Raw genomic sequence first — 17,119 nt, forward strand, 5'->3', positions numbered from 1 at the left:
GGTCGGCCCACCTAGGGTTCTAGAGCCAAAGGGTCGTCCCAACGAGGGATAGGCCCACAGACCACCAGGGCCTCGATCCACAGTAGAGACCCAGCCGGGCCGACACTGAATGAAATTCCCGCGAATGGAATACCATGATCCCCTTAAAAATACCCAGTTGACAAAAAACCAAGTCTTTTAGCCTTACCCGTGAAGGGTCCAATACTACCCCCCGGGCGACTCTATTCGAATCACCCGGGGGCTCGGGGGCTACACCCATCGGGTGCGCTCGCGCGCACCCTCCGGCAAAGTAACTCCGACAAAATCAAGAACACCCCCAGGCGATTCTATCCGAATCACCCGGAGGCTCAGGGGCTACTGTCGGGGACCTAATACCGGGGTACCTCAGGAGGTGGAACAAATAACCATCGAACATTAAAAACTTCTAGATGGACAAGGGCGCCGCTACGTTCCTTGCTCAAATGATAGAAGTTTGGTTCTGTCTCGCCCGACGCCTTTGGGCTAGCCCTGCCTCGCCCGAGGGCTAAGGGCTAGTCTCCACCTCACCCGATGTCTTTGGGCTAGCCTCGCCTCGCCCGAGGGCTAAGGGCTAGCCTCCGTTTCGCCTGACGCCTTTGGGACAGCTCCGCCTCGCCCGAGGGCTGAAGGCTAGTCTCCACCTCACCCGATGCCTTCGGGACAGCTCCACCTCGCCTGAGGGTTGAGGGATAGACTCCGCCTCGCTCGACCCCCGAGGGGTGGGCTCGGTCACGCCCAAGGGATAAGGACTGGACTCTGCCTCGCCCAACGACCGAGGATGAACCTCGCCCTGTTCGATGTCTAAAGACTAGTTTCATCTTACCTGACAACTTCTCCCCCGTTCCCTCATGATGATGGGTACAGAGCAAGACAAGACATTCGGGTCAACCACGGCTTCAAGGACCATACCCTACGCCCCGGTAGGAAAGGTACTGCCAGGGAACGATGGGACGGGTGCTTTAGACCCTTCCGGGCGCCGTAGAGCCCGAAAGGTATTGTAGGTGTGTGTTCCTCGCCCTGTAGAGTTGTAGGCGCCGCCTTCAGCTCTGGGACACAGAACCCGACGAAGATATACGACAACCACTACATGCTAGAAAAGGATTTGCGATCTCCACAAATGATGGACATGCCGTCACCACATTATGGACCCAAGGGAGCGGCACCCGCTTCCCGACCCCTCGGGTCCACCAAATCAAAGTCCTTGCCCACAGCGCTACTCCGGACCCCGACCCCGCGTCCCTCCGATAGAGACTCATAGGGACCAGAAGGCGTGTGGAGCAAGGCTGGGCGAGGTTCATAAGTCAAAACCACTATACTGTAGCCCATACCCTACGCAGGGCAGTATTCTGTAACCATCCTGACATTCTACAGGGGCATCAACAGTATTGTAGGCGCTTATCATCCTTTCGCACCCATCAGAATCAGAAACCAGGCTGGGTAGACGTGAGCCACAGGACTAGGTAGAGTACACATCCTAAGCACTCACCCTTGTAAAGCCAGCCCCTTCATCTATAAAAGGGGATGCGCTTCCTCCAACAGAGGGACTGACTTTTGATGGCACAACACACAACACACACAGTCAAGCTGTTACCAAGCTCTTGGCCCCCTTTTGACCCTTTCATCAGAGACTTGGGACCAATCCCTCTCTCGATCGTTTGTACCCCCTACTATGAATTGTTTTCGGTGCTAATAACACGAGCAGCAACAAACTGGACGTAGGGACATTCAGCCCAAACCAGTATAAATTTTGTGTCCTTTAGTGCACCATCCGAGCCTAACGCGCATTACTATAAATCTACTTGCCGGTGCTTGTACGAAACACCGACAATTTGCCTTTGATCGCATGAGCTGACTTCCAAAAACCGTCGATGCAGTAATTATGACAAGCATCAACAGAGGTACCAGTTGTCGATCTTTGGAGCAGGATCACAATGACAAGCTGCAGTAAGATTATGACAAGCATCAACAGGTACCAGTTGGTGGTGTTTCGAGCAGGATAACACGGTAAGTGCAACAATAGGACCCTAAGAGCCTCTTCAGCAGTAGGAGAAAACTCCAACCTAAAAACTATTACTAGGGGAAATACAAAACCTGTTTGAGATTTTGAAGGTCTTCTCTCTAGCAGAACGAGAAAATCAAATCCCCAATAAGAGAAATAGTGAATTGGGGGAGGAGAGGTCTCCTTTATTTGAGGGGTGAAAAGCTATGCTTTGAGGGATTGAGAAAAAAAATTCTCATTGGGTTAGGGTTTGGAGAACTATTGGAACTACAAGATCTTCAAAATAACATTTTTTCTCATTAGGGGGTTGGGAAAGGGGGACTGCTGGAGATGCTAAGTCCCTACTTATGGGTGTTGAGACAAAAACCCACTGATCGACTCAGGCCCTTAAAAATAAGAGCTGTTTAATTTTTTTCTTTTAAGTGTGTCGCGCTGCTCCATAAATTTTACTCTACAAACTCCACCTCTATAAAAAAAAACTAGAGTTTCTAGAGCAGAGCATCCTTTTAGTGCTCTTCCAACTCCATTTTTTAGTACGGCTACACCTGTTTGGTTAAAAAACATGGAGCAGAGCAAAAAAATATATAGCGGAACAGTTTCAAATAGGTCTTAAATTTAGAAGTTATTTAAGATTTTTTCCATGGCCATGATTCTGGGGTGTCTCTCCAGGCCTCTATTTTTCTTTTTTGCTCATTTTCCCTCCCATTCTTACTCGGATGTCGGATCCTTGCTTGTGCTCTCCCAAGCGCTATTCATCACCGCTCGCCTTAGATCTGCTTGCTAGGCGTGTCCTATCCTTTCCCTATTGGCTAAATTTAGGCTCCTGGCCTCAACCGCTGCTTTGCCCTCCCCGTAGCCTCCACCGTCGCGCCCTCATCTCCGCTTGATCTTTGCCCTCAACAATCATCGCCATTGTTGTTGTCTCTTCCTTGGTGGCAGACCTACTTGGGCTCCACCTTCTCAAAGCTTCGTCTCACTATAGTTGCATCCTTCCCGGTGGCGGAATCACTCATCCTCGGTGCCATCTTGCTTGACCTTAGCCTCCTCATCGCCTCCTTTGCCCACGCATGCTTGACTCCCTGATCACTTCCTACTAGAGTTTGACTTCTTCCTAGAGCACTCGAGCATGTGCCACACCACCGCCAAGTTCTTCATGAGCTAGGAGGTAGATTGGCAGGCAAGCGCCACCACTAGCCCCTACTGCTCTTGCAGAGGAGGCAGGCATGCGCTGCCATTGCCTCTTGTCCTTTTCGAGCAATGTGGCAAACTGATAGGTGTGCGCTGTCGTTGGACCCTCTACTCTCCTATATGATCTGACAAAAAAAAATATGCAACTTGCTGAGCATCCGAGAAAGCTGAGCACAAGTTTATCAACAAATGATGAAATTGGATATGCTCTTAGGACATTGGCATGTGCAATTACGTTTAATTCTAATTTTTGTTGAGGCATTTGGGTTGCATAATGATGAACTACTCTTTTTGACCGAGATAATTGGATTGTGCAATGATGAACTACTCTTTTTGATTTACAATTGCTAACTATTGTTCTTATAAGCTCAAAACCGTTGCTTAAGATGTCTTCTGAATTTGAATTGTTCAGTTTGAACTCCAAGTTGGATGGACCATTTCACCAAAGAGAGCAAAAATATAGTAAAATAGAAAGTAGAGTTGATTTGGGGTTATTTCTAGAGTTGCTCTAAGGGTATTAGAGCTAATCTCATTGTGCACAGTTTGATATACTAAGTCCGCTTGTAATTAGCGTGCAACCATAAGCTTCGGCGCAGCTAACTTCGGTACCATCAAGACTTTTCCTGTATTTGTGAGCAATCAACAGGCAAGACAATCGGACCAATGAGACTGGGGACGTCTAAAGCTTCGATGGCCCTTCTCTGGTGGCCATCGAACTTTTCTAGTGAGTGCAGAGTTTTTCAAAGGTTTGCACTTGCTTCCTCACCATGTCACAGGATCTAACACATATGCTATGTTAGTCCTCACCTAGTGGCACTTAGACAACCATATTAGCTTAAGAATTTTCCTCTTAATAGTACAACTATGTATCCTAAATCTGGTCGATCACTTCTCTACACATAGTGGCCGGTAAAAGCAAAACCCTACTAGCTTATACCTTTGCCTTCGGGCCTCCGCTCATCCTTTTGATCCATCCACCATCTTCAATCTCCAAACACCATTATGTTGAACACTTGCTCTTGTGGATTACACCATCTCCAACATTGTCTCCACCTTGCACAACACCATCTCATGGACCCTATTTTAAGCATCTCCATGAAAGCATTAGTCCACTACTTGCCACTCAATTACCAAAACCAACCTTGTTACTTTCAGCTAGCCAATAGCCTCAAATCAAAGTGGTTCATCAAATTTTGGTAGCCCTCATGAACATTTATATTCTATGCTACACTAATTAAAATGTAGAAACTAAATGGACCAAACCATCACAAGAATCAAAAGCAATCTAAGGAAGCAAAACAACTACAAATTAAACGGGTCCATAGATTGTAACCTTAAATTACCGGTAGCAAATGGATTCACCAAAATTTCGATGCCATCATGAAGAATGTATCTAAAATGGAGAGTTGATGTTAGGGCATGTTTGGATAAACTAGGACTAGTGATTAGCTAACTAGTAGTTAGTTGACTAGTGATTATTTCAGTGCTGTTTGGATCCCTGGGCTAATAAGTACTAGTATCTCAACTAAAAGTCATTTATACCCCTAAGCATCCAGCCTCCTACTATTCCATCTCACGTACCACCGCCTCTCCCTCTTCTCTCTCCACCTTATCCCTTCTCACGTCTCCCTCTTCGCTCTACTCCCGTCCCCATCTCTCCTCCAACCATTGGCGTTCCTCGGCCTTGCCCCTGCCCACCCCGTCCGCCACCGGCGCTCACTCCTCCCCACCCCGTGCGCCAACGGTGCTTGCCCCTCCCCTCCCCATCCGTCAGCGGTGCTCGCCCCGACAACTGGCGCTCCTTGGCTCGCGGTAGAGTGTCGGCCCGGAGTGCCTCCACATCGAGGGACCGCGCCCGAGCGAGGGCCACGGCGGAGCGAGAGGCAGCGCGGATCAACGACGGCGGCGTGGATCCATCCTCCTCCACTGCCAGGCATGTCTGAGAGAGAGAGAGAGAGAGAGGAGAGATGGAGGACATGAGACGTCTTTTTGCTCAGCGGGACCGCTTTTAGCTCTCGATAGCGTGCTTTCTTCGACTAGTGAACTAGTGATTAGTTTGCTATCGACTAACTGTCAGTCCGACGCTTTAGCTGGTCCATCTAGATCCCATCCGACTAAACTTTAGCGGCTAACTGTTAGCTGGAGGGATCCAAACAGGCTCTAGCACACTTTTTGTAGCAGGCGATGGTATCCAACCGTGGCTCATCATGTGGCGACGGCGTGGCTAGGTGCACACACGCACACTCACGTGGAGCAGCGACCATGGCCACCCAGGAATGCCACAGGGTCACGCGTGGGAGGGATTGGCTTGCCCGCCACGTGTCAGCTGTGGAGCGCAGCGCAGCGCGGGAGGTAGTGGCGCGGTTGGACTAATGGTCTGGGTAGCTTTGGCCCAGGAAACTCTGCTTTGGTGTCCAGTAAACTACAAATAGCGTGTATATCAATGGTTTCACGCCGATTCAAGGCCTTAGGATCCGGTTCTTCACCAGTTTTCTGCGGCAGCCCACCGGGAACGTTTCCACCGAGCTTCCTATGTGGTTGGCGCTAGGTGGACCTTGGGAGAGCATCTTGGAGGCCTTGGCTTGACTTCTACTCCACCTTAGTCCTGTAAATAGAGACCCCCACTCCACTTCTATAATTGCACCTCAATATCACATTCTCTCCCTCCTAGAGGAGGTGCCCCTTCGGGTGGGTGCTTCCATCCAATTGTATTTTTATTAGAAAATAGGGAGAGTGGTGAGGAGAGAGCTGGCCGGTGGAGAGGAGCCGGTCTATCGGTGCCTCTTCGATTTTGTACCTCGACGAATGCATCTGGTTTTCTAGCGACATCTGAAGTTTACTTTGGTAGTTCAAGCTTATTTATTTAATTAAGTTCAACATTTATTTTACATTTGTTACGGGATCTCCGCTCACAACGAGTGCTCTAGTCTTGCGTGCGAATTAGAGTACTCTCTCCGTTTCAAATTATAAGTCGCTTTTGATTTTTTTTTATATCTATTTTACTATGTATCTAGACATACGTTATACCTAGATACATAGCAAAATGGATGCACGAAAAAGTTAAAGGGACTTATAGCAAAATGGTATATCACATTGACAAGCATCACTACTGCACGGAAAAGATAGGGAGGTAGCCTTCGGGTACAAGAGGACCGGGTGTTGATGTTGGGAGAGGCTCTCGGAGATTGACTAGGTTCAATACTCGGGACTGGAGGTGATGGTTGGGTGTTGGGGCTTCCAAGAATTTTTTACAAAGTTTTAATTTAGAACGACTGTCAAGTCACGTGACAGTTTAAACTAAATACATATTCAAAATACACATAGGTGTGTTGCAAAGAAAAATATGAATATAGATGGAAAAACGTATAGACTAGTAAGTTTTATCACAACTGAACAGTAACTATAGAGTATCCATTATGTCAATTGTGTTAGAAAATAAATAAAGAGAATAACATATAAATTAATATAAGTAATTTTTATTAGTCAAAGATATTAATTAAACAACAATATCGCATGCTACCTTATGCCTCCTAAGATTATTTTATCCCGCGATAAGAGCACGGATTGCTGGACTAATGGATGGTAACCATTATACACCGCCAGTCCCTGTACACCGCATATGCTACATACACTTACACATGCTAACGACCTTGCCATGCATTTCACTATGGAGTTCGGAAGCCGCTGTTGTGACGCCACCATCTGGCACTGCACACCAGTCTCACCATGACTGCTACTGAGAAGCCAAGACCAAACCCCAAGCCAACGAACAAATGTAGCATGATGTCGTCAAACCAGTCACCCTTAGATTTGGATGCTGCTGGACTCGATGGTGCTGGGGCCTTCGAAGATGAACCTGTCAAGGTGCATTGAGTAGGAAGGGGGCAACCATAAAGCCCTTCATTCCCTTGGAAAGAGCTACTTGGAAACGTGGAGAATTGGGGACCTGAAGGTATCCTGCCACTAAGGGTGTTGTACGACAGGTTTTGCCACTCGAGAGACGTCAAAGACGCTGCCAGTTCCTCTGGTATTGCCCCTGACAGCCTATTCCATGAGAGGTCGAGCGACTCAAGGCGAACGAGATTGCCAAGCTCATGTGGGATCTCCCCTGTGGAGGCATTGCCTGACATGTTGAGCACATGTAGCGCACCCAGGTTTCCGATGGTGATGGGGATGGAGCCGTGGAACCTGTTGCCAGAAAGGTCAATCAGCACAAAGTCGGACTGGATTTCAGACACATCAATGTACAGCCCTTCTTGACGCCATGTTAGAAGCCGGAGTCTCAGCTGATGGTGGGACAACAGAAGAATTGGGGAGTGTCATGACATTGACGGTTCTATCAGATGGCGAGCTTACCCCAGTGTGGCGCAACAAGCGGAATGCGGGCGTGGCTGATGTTGACTCTCTTGAGAAAGCAGAAAAAAGGGTTGCCATCGTGAACCTTGAGGAAAATGAAAGTAATGCGAAAAACAAATTCATTTTGTTCTTTTTCTAACATTCGTATTGAGCAAAACTTAAAGAGAGTGACACTAGTAGAGAACATACCTTTCATCCGAGGTCAAAATGGGCTCTAGTCCCGGTATTTTTTACGCCCGGGACTAGAGAGACCTTTAGTCCCGGTTGGTTTCTCCAACCGGGACTAAAGGTCCCTGCCCAACAGCTACTGCGCTCGGCACAGTGGCAGGGGACCTTTAGTCCCGATTGGAGACACCAATCGGGACTAAAGGTGGACCTTTACTCCCGGTTGAAGCCACCAATCGGGACTAAAAGTCCCCAACCTTTAGTCCCGGTTGGTAATACCAACCGGGACTAAAGGTCCCCCGATGGGTTAGTTCAAAAGAGAAGCATCCCATCCTTTGTCAGATGTGTTGTGTAGGTGGGGTGGTAAGCTTCGCGCGAGGCAATGCATGAGGTCTTGGGTTCGAATCTCACGGGACGCAGCGGTGGGAGGCATTATTTTTTGGTGTTACCCACCGGGACTAAAGGTCCCCCTTTAGTCCCGGTTCCTGACCCGGGACTAAAGGACCCCCTTTAGTCCCGGATGCTTGCTCCCGGGTGAGGAACCGGGACTAGAGGGGGTTCCCCACCGGGAGTAAAGCTTTGTTCTGTACCAGTGTGGGGATCAGTTTGGGTGACAATGAAAATTTAACTCTTGGGTCTGTAACATTAATCAAAGAGGTAGAAAAAGAAATGATGAACTTCTAATTTCTTAATTACACATGACAACGAAATTGATTCTGAGGAGAATGAGATTGATCCCGACACCTTCACTATCAGTCGACTCTGTGGCAACTTGACGGAGGAGGTGATGGACGATAATAGTGCGGGCCTTGATGGAGTACTTGTTGATGTACCCATCAAGGTGGCAAAGAGTAAGAATAAAAAGAAACTCTTCAATAAGAAGGTAGCTGCAAAGAAAAATTGTTTCAATGAAAGGTGTGTTCTGGAATTGTAGAGGGTTGCGTGACCTGGCTAAACATACTTTTTTACATGATGTGGCCGAAGATAATAAACTTGATTTTATAGCTCTATCAGAAACCAACAGAAATAGTTTCCCGACTCAGTGTCTGGAAAATTTCTATGTGGGGGCTGATTTTGTTTGGCATTGGCGGTGCCCCCGGGGTATGTCCAGGGGGATGCTAATGGGAATAAATCAAGGATGTTTTGAAGTTGAAAATATTATCGATGGTGACTACCATATCAAGTTTGTCTTAAAAAACAAAGTAGATGGTTTTCGATGGGCCCTCTTGTCTGTATATGGCGCAGCGCAAGAGGAGCACAAAGAACACTTTCTATCAGAACTAGCATGAGCGTGTACTAGCTGTGGAGATCTACCTTTCTTAGTAGGGGGAGATTTTAATATAATCAGGAACCCGTCAGAAAAAAACAACTCAAGATATAATAACAAGTGGCCACTTTTGTTTAATGCTATTATTGAAACATTGAATTTAAGAGAATTAGAGATGACAGGTAGAAAATACACATGGGCTAATTATGCGGAGGTTCCAACTTTTGAAAGGCTGGACCGTATCTTGGTAACAACAGAGTGGGAACAAAAATTTCCGCTTGCTTCTGTTCAGGCACTCACCCGAGAAATCTCAGATCACATACCGCTTTTGCTAGATGGAGGGGAACCATCTCATAGAGGCAACGTTATAAATTTTAAATTTGAGTTAGGGTGGCTGTCAAGGGATGGTTTCTTTGAGCTAGTGAAGGAGGTTTGGAAGTTTGAAAATAGGGGTAGATCACCAATGGAACTGTGGCTAAATAAGAGTAGGAGATTGCGACAGTTCTTAGAGGTTGGGCTAGGAATTTGGCTCACCAAAACAAAAGGCTTAAATCAAATCTGTTGGCTAAGATAGATGTGTTTGACAGAAAGGCAGAGACTAATTTGTTGTCACCTCAAGAGGGGGAACTTAGACATCATCTTAAAGAGTAATTAACTAAGTTGCTCAAAGAGGAGGAGATACATTGGCTCCAATGATTAAAAGCAACAAAGTTATTGCAAGGGGATGATAATACTAAGTATTTCCATATGGTGGCAAATGGGAGACACAGGAAAACAAAAATTGTACAGCTAGAACAGGAAGAAGGAATTATTTTAGGGGACACGAACTTGAAAGATTATATAACTGAGTACTATAAAGGACTGTTTGGACCTCATGTATAGAATTCTTTCTCAATGGACGAGACTTTGAGGCATGACATACCTCAAGTGTCGGTGGAGGAGAATGAAGTATTGGTGGCTCCATTCAGTGAGGAGGAGGTTAAAGTGTCGGTCTTTGATGTGGAACATAACAAGGCATCTGGTCCGGATGGCTTTCTCGCTGAATTTTATCAATTCTTTTGGGAGGTTGTGAAGACGGATTTGATGAACCTCTTTTTATGAATTCAATGCTCGGAGATTGCCTATTCTTAGTTTAAATTTTGGGGTAATTACTTTATTGCCTAAGATCTCTGATGCAATTCGGATACAACAATATATGTCTATTTGTCTCTTAAATGTGAACTTTAAGATTTTCACAAAAGTGCTAAATAATAGAATTTTAAAAGTGGCTGACAAGCTAATAGGACCGTCTCAGTCGGCCTTTGTTCCGGGTCGCTATATAATGGAAGGAGTTGTGATTTTACATGAAACTATTCATGAGTTGCATAGGAAAAAACAAAATGGTGTCATCTTAAAGGTAGACTTTGAGAAAGCATATGATAAACTAAAGTGGCCTTTCATACAGCAAGTCCTCAAGATGAAAGGATTCTCAGCAACTTGGTGTGAATGGATTTCTCAAGTCATGTCTAGAGAGAGTGTTGCAATAAAGGTCAATGATAACTTAGGCCATTATTTTCAAACAAGGAAAGGAGTGCGTCAGGGAGATCCGTTATCTCTAATCCTTTTTAATACAGTGGTTGATATGATGGCTATTCTTATTTCTCGAGCAAAAGAAGCTGAACAAATTGAAGGGGTTGTTCCGCATCTGGTAGAGGACAGACTCTGGGTCCTTCAGTATGCAGATGACACTATTATATTTACGGATAATGATCTAGAGAGGGCCAAAAACATGAAGCTCTTGCTTTGTGCTTTTGAACAGTTATCAGGGCTAAAGATCAATTTTCATAAAAGTGAATTATTTTGCTTTGGAGCAGCTAAAGCTAATAAAAATGAGTATGCTCAAATCTTTGGGTGCAATGTAGGGTCGTTACCCTTTAGATACCTAGGAATTTTTATGCATCCTAGAAAGCTCATGAATAGGGACTGGAAACATGTTGAGGAAATATTTCAAAAGAGACTAAGCTGTTGGAGGAGTAAGATGTTGTTGGTAGGTGGGAGGCTTGTCCTAATTAACTCTGTTCTAAGCAGTCTTCCCATGTTCATGATGTCCTTTTTTGAAATACCTAGAGGGGTTTTGAAAAAGTTGGACTATTTTAGATCTTGATTTTTTTGGCAGAGTGACGAACACAAGAAAAAAATATAAATTGACAAAATAGGAGGTAGTTTGTACACCCAAAGACCAAGAAGGGTTGGGAGTCTTAAATTTAGATGTTCACAATAAGTGTCTCCTAAGCAAATGGCTTTTTAAACTAATTAATGGAGACGGGATCTAGCAGCAATTACTTATGAATAAATATTTAAGGGACAAAACCTTAACACAGGTTCAATACATGTCCGGAGATTCTCAGTTTTGGGCTGGCCTCATGAAGGTCAAGGGGGAGTTCCTCTCGATGGGTAGGTTTGATCTGGGTGATGGGTCTCAAGTGCGTTTTTAGGAGGATTCGTGGATAAGACCGCGCCCTCTAAAATCGTTCTTCCCTACACTATATAACATTGTGAGAAGAAAAAGTGCGACTGTAAGGTCAGTGTTGGCTACAACGCCATTAAATATAGCCTTCAAGAGATCTCTGATGGCTGCAAATTTGCGAGCATGGCATGAAGTGGTGGCCATGGTTGTAGATGTACAACTAACAAACCAGAGAGATCGCTTTGTGTGGGGGCTACATCACAATGGGTTGTACTTAGTCAACTCCATGTATAGAGCTTTGTTAGGAACACAAGCTATACCGTGTAGTAGTTTAATCTGGAAACTTAAATTACCTCTCAAAATCAAAGTTTTCATGTGGTACTTGTACAAGGGAGTAATTTTAACAAAAGATAATTTGGCGAGGTGACAGTGGCAAGGAGATAGGAGGTGTTGTTTCTGTTCTTCAAATAAGTCCATACAACATTTACTCTTTGATTGTCATTATGCTAAATTCATGTGGAGAATTGTTTAGGTTTCCTTCAATCTAATACCTCCAACTAGTGTACACAATTTATTTATAGGTTGGTTAGATGGGGTAAATAGGAAACTGAAATCTCAAATTCTTGTGGGTGCAAGTGCTATATGTTGGACGATTTGGTTAACTCGGAATGACATTGTGTTTGACAAGATCTAGCACCATCTTCAGGAAGGATATCTTTTGATATTTAGGATCAATGCTATAGAGAGACGGAGATATTGATGAAGATGTTAGCCATAGAATCAAAGCAGGGTGGATGAAGTGGCGCTAAGCATCTAGTGTCCTATATGACAAAAGGGTACCACAGAAGCTAAAAGGCAAGTTTTATAGGACAACGATTAGACCTGCTATATTGTATGGTGCATAATGTTGGCCTATAAAAAGACGACATGTTCAACAGATAAGTGTCGCGGAAATGCGTATGTTGCGTTGGATTTGCGGTCATAAAAGAAGGGATCGAGTTCAGAACGATGATATACGTGATAGATTAGGGGTAGCACCAATTGAAGAAAAGCTTATCCAACACCGGTTGAGATGGTTTGGACATGTCTAACGGAGACCTTCAGAGACACCGGTGCGTAGTTGAAAGGTCCTAGTATGGCTAGAGGGGGGGTGAATAGCCTATTTAAAAATCTATAAATCAACTAGAGCAATTTGATTAGTATGACAAATAGCGTAATGCAAACTTGCTCTAGCTCTACAAGGGTTGCAAGCCACCTATCCAACAATTCTAGTTGCAATGATTACTTAGGCACACAAACTTGCTACTCTCAAGAGCTCAACTAGATGAATGTAAACAACAAAGCAAGCTCTCAATTCTAATTACTCTAAAGAGCTTGTATCAACTAGTTTGCAAGAAAGTAATCAAGTAAATAGGGTGATTATACCGCCGTGTAGGGGATGAACCAATCACAAGATGAAGATCAAGCCAATCACCGGGAGAATGCAAATGACAAGAGACAACCGATTTTTCTCCCGAGGTTCACGTGCTTGCCAACACGCTAGTCCCCGTTGTGTCGACCAACACTTGGTGGTTCGGCGGCTAAGAGGTGTTTCACAAACCTCGTCCACACGATAGGACACCGCAAGAACCGACCCACAAGTGAGGTAACTCAATGACACGAGCAATTTACTAGAGTTACCTTTCGGCACTCCGCCGGGGAAGGTACAACTCCCCTCACAATCACCGAAGGCGGCCACGAACAATCACCAACTCGTGCCGATCCTTCACCGCTGCTCCAACCGTCTAGGTGGTGGCAACCACCAAGAGAAACAAGCGAAATCCGCAGCGCAACACGAATACCAAGTGCCTCTAGATGCAATCACTCAAGCAATGCACTTGGATTCTCTCCCAATCTCACAATGATGATGGATCAATGATGGAGATGAGTGGGAGGACTTTGGCTAAGCTCACAAGGATGCTATGTCAATGAAAATATCCAAGAGAAATCCCTTGAGCCGGCCATGGGGCTATAAATAGAGCCCCCATCAAATAGAGCCGTTATACCCCTTCACTGGGCAGAACGCGCTCTGACCGGACGCTCCGGTCATACTGACCGGACGCTGGCCCTCAGCGTCCGGTCGCCCGATGGACGCCACGCGTCACCAGCTTCAAACGTTGTTCGTCAGATTTCAACGGCTACGAAGCTGACCGGACGCTCCGGTCAAAACTGACCGGACGCTGAAGCCCCAGCGTCCGGTCGTTTCCAGTAAGCTCCCCGAGGCATGTTTTTTTCGACCGGACGCGTCCGGTCCACCTTGACCGGACGCAGACCAGCGTCCGGTGCTCAACCTTAGCGACTGTGCCGTCTGACAGCTCGACCGGACGCAGCCCTTCAGCGTCCGGTCGCTGAGTGACCCAGCGTCCGGTTAGTAGACCGACGCCAGCATCATTTCGACCAACTTCATTTCAACTCTAACTTCTTCACCCTTGCTCAAGTGTGCCAACCACCAAGAATTTTGCATCCGGCACAATAGAAAATAGACATTTCATTTTCCCGAAAGCGCCGAATCCCGCCTCGCAACCTCGGCGGGAGGGAGAGAGGGACCCAAACCCATCTCAACCCTGCAAACACCTTGTGCACATGTGTTAGCATATTTTCACAAATATTTTCAAGGGTGTTAGCACTCCACTAGATCCTAAATGCATATGCAATGAGTTAGAGCATCTAGTGGCACTTTGATAACCGCATTCCGATACGAGTTTCACTCCTCTTAATAGTACGGCTATCTATCCTAAATGTGATCACACTCACTAAGTGTCTTGATCACTAAAACAAAATGGCTCCTACATTTTATACCTTTGCCTTGAGCCTTTTATTTTTCTCTTTCTTCTTTTCCAAGTTGCATTTGACCATCACCATGCCATCACCATTGTCATGATCTTCGCCATTGCATCATCACTTGGAGTAGTGCTACCTATCTCATAATCATCTTGATAAACTAGGTTAGCACTTAGGGTTTCATTAATTAACCAAAACCAAACTAGAGCTTTCAGTAGTGGAATCCTAAGTCAGGATAGTAACGTGAAGAGAGGCAGAGGAAGACCAAAGTTGACTTGGGTAGAGACAATAAAAGAAGACTTGAAAGGATGGAATATATCAAAAGACTTAGCCTTAGATAGGAATGCTTGGAAAACAGCTATTCACGTGCCTGAACCTTGATTGCTTCTGCTGAGTTTTAACTCTAGCCTAACCCAACTTATTTGAGATTTAAAGACTTTATTGTTGTTGTTGTATCTTCAGGGGGACTTACTGGGCCAGGTCCTGGAGCCTACTATGGAAGGAGGAGGATCGCCATTCGATGAAGATAGGATGTAGATCTATTGAGACAATTGCGATGGAGGTGTTTGCTAGATACGGCGGCGATTCAGCAACAGACTTGCTTTTTAGTTATGTTTTTTTTAAAAGCTTGTGTTTTCGCTATGGCTCAAAACTTTGTTTTTGAGATTCTCTAAACCGTTTTATTCTTGTATGTAATAAGGAACAACTATATGTATTAATCGACGCAGAAGCTAGAATATTAATATATTTTTCTTTTCTAAAAAATAGCAGGTATGGACGGAACCACTCTTCACTCTCTGGACTTGTACCATAAATCCCACCACCACCGCTTCCAGCTGCTTCTGGACCTGGACGGGTCATGAGCTTTGAGCTCTGAAACAAATCCGTAGGCAAGGTACCACTGAACCTGTTGCTTGCAATATCGATGATTTGCAGGTCTTGGAAATACTCCATCTCCAATATCTCTGGGCACCTTATTGACATCAGACAAGGATTGGACAGATTTAAAACCAATGGCATTAAGAGCACTGTGTTGGAACTCTGGCCATCCTTCTATTGTCCATAGCCACATAGTAAATGCAGCGCACTTAAGATATCTTAGTGCGTGTTTAGTTCCCATCCCAAATTCTCAAAAAGTGCTATAGTAGACATCACATCGAATCTTGCGATACGTGCATGGAGCATTAAATGTAGACGAAAAAAAACTAATTACACAGTTTGGTTGAAAATTGCTAGACGAACGTTTTGAGCCTAATTAGTCCATGATTGAACACTATTTACCAAATAAAAACTCCTGCTGGCCTAATAGAAAATAAACAAAGAAACATCAGCACACACATGAATATTAGCACCGCTGTCCATCCACCACTCAGGTGAAAGACAAACTGAAAGAACAAAAAGTAAAGAATTACAATACACAGATGTTTCTCCTCCAGTCTCGCTAATTACCATGTTTGCTGCTTTCTTTTCTTGCTTATATTTGCGGTCTGGGCACGTACTTGTCCAATGCTCATCACTCCCGCAAACAAAGCAACCTCCACCTTTCTTGTTGTTTTTCTTCTTAAACTGTGCAGTCTGCTTAGGCTTTGCATTGTTGTTCTCTTGCATGTTCTTCTTCTTTTTATTACGAGATGCAAATGAGTTTTTCTTCTGCACCATATTGGTTGCGGAAGACTCAACTCCTTTTCCACGGTTGTCTTTTGCTCTCGCCCTCTCCTCAACATCAAGAGATCCAATAAGCACAGCCACGCTAAACTCTTGTCTCTTGTGTTTTAGAGAAGTAGCAAAATACCTCCAAGAAGGTGTCAACTTAGCGATTATACCACCGGTCACAAATTTGTCGGGCAACACACATAGGAAATGTTCTAGTTCCTTTGCCAGCGCCTATATCTCATGAGCCTGTTCGACCACAGAACGGTTTTCAACCATTTTATAGTCATACAGCTGCTCCATAAGGTACAGCTCACTGCCAGCATCAGAAACCCCAAACTTTGCCTCAAGAGCATCCCATAACTCTTTGCCTGATGTACAAGATATGTAGTTTTTCTCATACTTGGGATGAAGCGCACTAATCACGGCGCCTCGAAACTGGTTATCGGCGGCCAAGAACTTTCGCTCCTCCTCGGGAGTAAACTGTTCAGGCTTTCCTTGTGCGGCGTGATAGCAGTTCATCACAGTCAACCACAATACCATCTTGGCACGCCATATCATGAAATTCTTGCCATCAAAATTATTTGGCTTCAAAGCAGCAGCAAAACCACTGATAGAAAATTGCCTAACATTAGGTTTTTAGATTGTTAGAAATTTAGGCAATTTAATTATCAGTTTAATCTAGAAAAATAACATCAGCAGGTTTGTGACGACATATATGTGCATGTGTATATTTCTTATGAACACTACAGCATGCAGAAGAGATGACATACTGGTAAATACAGTAAAAACACAAAGTACAAAAATCACAGATATTAGATTGTACCCAGCGGAGGGTCCCATGCCGAGGGCATCGGAGGCTCCATTCGCACAAGTCGACATAGTGCGTTGCTCGAAGTCGCGGATCATAGTCGATGCAGAAAGATGTTCGTAGTGCAGTCCCACGAACGGATCACCAGGAAAAAGACACCTTGACGTTCCACAGGCAATCACCGAGAAGAAGATGTACGTGGACGAACAGTCACGGATCGCTCCCCAAAAACCTAATCGCCGCTCACCCCGTGCAGGGTTCTTAGACGGACGAGGGTTCCAGAGGCACCTGCTCTTCTGTTACTCCGTGCGTGCAGAGGAACGGGACGGGGAAGACAGAAGACTGCGGACGGAGAACTACGGATATATGGCTGTGACCGGGGAAGGAGATGAAGACATC

Source organism: Miscanthus floridulus, chromosome 13 (genome assembly GCF_019320115.1).
Source record: "Miscanthus floridulus cultivar M001 chromosome 13, ASM1932011v1, whole genome shotgun sequence".
NCBI lineage: Eukaryota > Viridiplantae > Streptophyta > Magnoliopsida > Poales > Poaceae > Miscanthus > Miscanthus floridulus.